The following is a 6,470-nucleotide window of genomic DNA, read 5'->3' on the forward strand; positions in this document are numbered from 1 at the left end:
GAGGTTTTTGGAACGTGGGTATCAACCCAAGGTAGTGGAGGCAGCTTTTAAAAAAACAGAGTCAGTACAAAGAGGGGATCTATTGAAGCCATCTATAAAAAAGAAAGATGCAGGTTTTATTACAGCCTTTGTCACCACCTACAGCACAGATGCAGTAAAAGTCAGAGACATAATTAAGAAGCATTGGCATGTAGTGTAGAAAGACCCAGTTTTAATGGGACACATCCCTGAGGTACCCAAAGTAATCTTCAGAAAAGCACCATGCATAAAGTCGAAATTGGCACCAAGCACATTTAGGAAAGAGACTACAAGTAACAACTGGTTATCACCACCAGTAGGTATTTATGGCTGTCATGGCTGCAAGGCATGTAAACAGGTAACAGAAGGGGATAAAACACTTTTCACCTCAAACGTTACGAAAGAAAATTTCAAATCAAACAAATGATAAATTGCCATATGGATTATGTAGTTTACCTGCTTGTTTGCCCATGTGGACTCCAGTACATGGGCCGCACCTCGAGACCTCTGAGAGTCCGCGTGCTGGAACACATGGGCAATATACGGAAACAAGTAATGACACATAGTGTATCGAGGCATTTCAGCTTATCTCACGGAGGAAACACAGATGGGCTCAGATATAAGGGGATTGAAAGGGTCAATAAACACTGGAGAGGGGGAGATAGACTCCAGAAGCTTTGTCAATGGGAGACATACTTGATCTATAGACTGAAACTCTAACCCCTAGAGGTCTGAACATAGATATAGATCTTGGGACCTTCATCTAGTATTCAGTCCCACCTCTGTATAGAATAGGGCGTATGCTCTATACTCTATATTTGGTATAGTAATCATAGGACCTCCATTTCATTTTAACTTAGAGCCCATAGGATAAAATCATTAGGCATTATATCAAGTGCTTAAACAAGAGCGGATGCAGCAAATACATTTTAGGCACACTATGAGTGGATTTATGTTTCATGCTTACTGACATATTTTTATGATCTATTCCAGATGCAATCAAACTTTTAACGATTCTTCTGGAGCACTGTGTATTGTTAAACAAGACATTGTCAAAAAAGACATTTTCAAACAAGACTTTTACCCCAAGTACCTTTCTAATTGGTTTTTCATTGGAATGTATTCAGAGTTTTTTTTATTGGACATTTTGCATAACTATTTTTGTGGCTAAAAGGCTTTTCAAGATTGTGTAAGATTTTTTAAGATTTTATAATATTTAAGTTATTTATTTAAAGTGCTGAGAGCAGATTAAACTCGCATTTTTTGGTTTTAGAAATGCACTTTAAGAAATTTTATTAATGAGTAGAAATTGATGTATTTTTAATTACCCCTACATGAAAGAGACCTTTTAGTATTTTAAATTATTCATTTAGCATTAGATTATACATATTTATGCAGCACGGTTTTGTCCGTGTCTCATAAAGCAACAATGATTTGCACTACACTACAAAACATGAGCTTCAAAAGGCACAAACACTCAAACCTTCTATAAAGGGTACACGAAATGTTTTTAATTTAAGGATTTACCCTAAGTCCAATCAAATGAACAAAAATTAGACATTGTAATTGACTAGTACTTTAGGAAATAGCACCAATGAGTAGAATTTGATGTGATTCCAGTTAACCAGACAAGAACTTTACCATACAGGATTTTAAATATATCCTGAGACATAGGGCACTAACTGCAGGTGTATCTTACACATTTTCAAGTAGCAACCCTTTATATCACAGGACACAATAACAGTTCATAAAGATACGAACTCCATCTTTTCATGAAGAGTTAACAAGCACATGAAATGTTTTTAACCTTAGGATTTATTGTATGTTCGAGCAAATATTATATGAATCGATTGAAGAGAAACCCGGGCGCTATCTCTGTGGAGCTTGTCGAATATACGGAAATGTAGAGAAAAAGGGAGGGTATGATACTGCCTGAGAGTGGTTTTCAATTGATGTCTTCCTGTGACTCAGGACCCCAGCAGGATCTATCCAGGACCCTTATAGGCAATGAATACAAAAAAGGATGGGGGAGCACACTTGTGGGAAACAGGCAGTGTAATGTATCTAGTAATAAAATATAGCTGTTAAACCCTGAGCAAGCGTGATAGCTCAGGTGGCTGATAACCAATTTTGAAGGGTAAACATACATAAATTGTGTATGTGTGGGAAAAGGGGTAAAGATAATAATAATATACAACTTACACGGCCTTGTGTAAGCTCAGTCGCTTCAAGGTTTCTTTGGGAGTCCAGTTGATCTTGCAATGATGCTTTCTCTCCGCAATGTGAGTTCTTCTTCTTCTTGTATATACTGCTTACTTCGTTGGTTCAATGCTCCGCTCCAGGGGGATTTCCTCTCATATAAACAAAAAAGAGGATAGGATTAGGTCATATGTATATAGAGACGTCAATGAGGGGGAGGATGGGGTATTAATAGACCACTGAAATAAAACGGTATGATTTAGCACTCACACGGGCTAATGTGAGTGTATTCTTATCTTGGTATCTTGTTTCTGCCCATTAGGGATACTACCCAATTGGTATCAGATAGTGATGGAGGGGTGGGGGCAAAGATACAAAGTGTATATACAACACAATACTCACACGGGCCAGTGTGAGTACACACTCCTAGCGGTTTCTTTGTGCTTCTACTCCTCGTGTGGCTGAAGCTGAAGATGGGTTAGGCAACAAAATAAAAGACACTATGGTCTGGAGGGTAAAAACTAACTTTAAGAAAAAACAAGAAAATAAAAGTATAAAAGCAGAAACCATAAGGCTTCTGTGGGGAAGTAAAAGCAAGGGGGGGTAGTGTGGTATATAGTAGTAGGGGGTCTCGCCTTCCGCATCCGGATGGGGAGCTACAACTACACCTCTGCCTCCTCTGTGGTGTACTGTGAAATGTCTCAGATGAAAGAGCAATGCGTTTCGTCCGGAACTGGACTTCCTCAGGCTCTGTAGATCAGGACCGACTGTTCCTTGTCCTTTTTATACAAGCATTATCCAATCCTGATCTGGGTGTGGTCCTATTCTCGTGTTTCTGCTGCGACGGGACGTCGCCATCTTTCCAGTTGCGCGCGCATCCCATCTTCTGTTGGGTCGCGCGTGTGCGAAATTCGGTATGTCAATAAAGTTTCCAGAATTGAAGGGGAGTAGTGCTAAGGGTTGCGTATGCATCCTGGCATAGGCTATGTAGCCACACGCCCTCATGGAGGCCTTTTCAGTGTCCATATTGTGTCTCAATAAAGTTCCTTATTTTTGAAGTGTAAAGTTGCGCGCGCAGTCCTATACATGCTACGCATTTGTATATCCTAATGGATGTCTCTCAGGATTCCCATTCGTGATCGGGTGTGGGTTCCAACTTAGTGAAAGTTGGAACCATGCCAAAAAGTGGCATTGAAGGTGTTGATAATGCCTCCAAAGGCTGTATACAGAAAGTATGTATATTATAGTGTGCCATAAACCTCTCTATATAAACGAATAAAATTGCATACATGTAGAGAGTTATGTGTCTCTTTTGGTGATCTTAAATTAATACGTGGAGATAATATTAAAGTGAAAAAGGAGGAAATAAAAAATAAAAATAAAAAATGTGTATTAAGATGTGGGTTACCTCAAAAAAGATAAGTATTATCTAATCTAAAGTTAATTCAAAATATGATAAAAGTGAGTGAAGTTTAAATGTTAGAAGAGATGAAGGTGGAATGAATAACCTATTGTTAGTGGGTGGATATAATAATAATTGGAGTGGTAAATATATAATGTGGAAATGAAAGATTGTGAATAACATACTGACTTAATGTCTTATGAAAGTGAATATGACAAGTGAGTTAGCCCTAGGTGTATACTAGTAGAGTGTAATCGCACTGCTGGCAAGGTGATGATAGATAAAGTGAATGATGTATATGAAAAGAAATAATATAACGTTAAGAATGTGTACGTAAATAATGTGAATATATTGCATATATAATATATATAATGTGGGAACTAAAAAATATATATATATAAATATATGCAGTTGATGGACTAGAAAAAAATCTCTGTGCGGGAATGCTACGGCAAGAGTAAAAATAAAATAGAATAGAATAAAATGAGGATCAGAGGTCGACTGTGCAAACCAAAAAGTGTGATCCAGTAAATAATCGTGAGTATAGCAAGTCCAATATTAGTGATGGCGAAAATTTCAAAGCCTTGGGCAGGTGTATCTGTGGTTAGAAGAGAAAAAGCAGGTTAGTAATCACCTTGGACTAAACATATATATTGTCCATGGGTAGAATATGTGGACCATAGTCTGGGGTATTAAGTGTTCACATAAATGCCCCCAGATCTATATCTATGTTGAGTCCTCTGGGTGTTAGTGTCTTTAATTTATATATCCAGAAGGTTTCTCGTTGGCATAGCTTACGCAACCTGTCCCCACCTCTCCAGTTGACGTCAACCCTCTCTATCCCCATATATGTCAGAAGATTTGGGTTACCCTCATGGCATTCGCTAAAATGCTTAGAGACACTGTGTGTCATTAGCTGCCTTTTTATGTTTCCCATGTGTTCCAGCACGCGGACTCTCAAAGGTCTCGAAGTGCGCCCACGTACTGGAGCCCACATGGACAGGACAATAGATAAACAATATGATCTGTGCGGCAGCTTAGGTGTTGCTTGATCTTGAAGATTTCTTTTGTTACAGTGGACGTGAACTCCATTTTATTACCCTTTGCTGCTTGTTTGCATGCTTTACAATTAAAGCAGCTATGGAAACCACAACTGTGCTCCCCCATCCTTTTTTGTATTCATTATATGAATCGAGCCTGTAACAAATGAGTTCGTTAACCAATTTGTATGAACCATAGGCAGACTTTAAGGTCTATAACCCCATTATGTTTGGTGCAAATGTCAGTTATTAATAGCCATTTTTGGAGCCTATTAACGGAAAGACATGTGAGGTACGGAAAACGAAGTGATAAGGGAGGTGGCTTTAGGGAGACGGTAGGATTGCTCACTGAGGGACTATATATATCAGGGAGTCCCAGTCAAACCTAACTACGGAGCCTGAGGAAGCCCAAACGAGGGCGAAACGCGTAGCTCAAAACCCTAGAGCCTTTTGTATGTTTGCGGCCACCGTCAGGAGTAGGAAGCAGGATCACAGCTCAACGCCCGGATGCGGGAAGTCAGCTGAGACCCTAACTACCTGCGCAAGTTCCTGCAAGGACTGACCTCTGTGCTACATTTGGTTGTGTAAACCGAGTGTTTTTAGACTTTTTAATATGTTTATGTCCATTAAAGTATCATGTAGTTTACAGTACTTTGTTTCTGGCTGTTTTATGCTTGGCAGCAGCGTTGGATTCTGAAGCAGGAGTTCCAAAGATGCCCATTCACGGTGCGAGCTCACACGTGGCCATGTGAGTATCTTTATTTTAGCTTTGATTTATATTTCTTCCCCTTCCCCCATCCATTGACTTATTGTGTGTAGGATTAGAGTTCCGTGTGAACCCCTACGTAGGAGGAGGTTAAAGATACCCCCCCAACGATTGCACTCACACTTGCCCGTGTGAGTGCTTGCAGGATTTGCTGCATATATTGTGTATAACCATTTGAACAGTACCTGTTGTATCAGTGTATTATCTGTCCCTCAATCTTTATTTATTTCTTGCTCCGAGGGTGACACCATATGATTGAACCTCACTGAGAGATTGAAGGGACGTGCATTTGGATGGAAGCAGAAGAACAACCATAAGAGAAGGAAGAAGAAAGAAGGAGACAAGGAAAGAGACATTTACGGGACAGTACTTACACAAGGCCGTGTAAGTGTTTAAATTATTATTTTATTTTATATACCACCACCCCTGCACCGATTAATCTAGGAATATTTATTCTTTTGATCCATTCACATTGGATTTATATCTATTATCTCTCAATTAATGGCTCAGTCATACTGAGCCACTAATTAAGCCATCTGTGCTGAAGTAGGGATATCCTGAAAACCTGGCTTGTTTGTGGCCCTCCAGGACTGGAGTTGAGCACGCCTGCTGTATGGTAATATCTGAAACTGTTTGTGAACATGTACATATAATTAAGGACACCAATTAGGCTATGTAATGCGCACATTAGTGACACATTACATGTGCCCAATCATCAGCACACATCCGTGATAGCAGACATGTTGACAAGCTCAATATTACGTTACTCATGTATTGATTAAACATGGTTGTCATATTTGTTGCATTTGTTTCAAGAATGGGATTAATTTAGTGTGAGTGAGTCGTAAAGTACCATAGTCCCACTTTGAGGTGAATGAGAATGGGCCTGTAGAAGGGGTAAGTGAGCACGAAACGTAACATTAACCCTGCTTCTCATCAGCACAACTTCCTTCCATGTTAGTGATTAGGTTATAATATCCCTCACTTTAGTGATGTCACATATCTCCTTTGAAACGTGCTGACGAAGCCACGTACCGATTGGCGA

The sequence above is a fragment of the Ascaphus truei genome (genome assembly GCF_040206685.1).
Source record: "Ascaphus truei isolate aAscTru1 chromosome 12 unlocalized genomic scaffold, aAscTru1.hap1 SUPER_12_unloc_2, whole genome shotgun sequence".
Taxonomy (NCBI): Eukaryota; Metazoa; Chordata; class Amphibia; order Anura; family Ascaphidae; genus Ascaphus; species Ascaphus truei.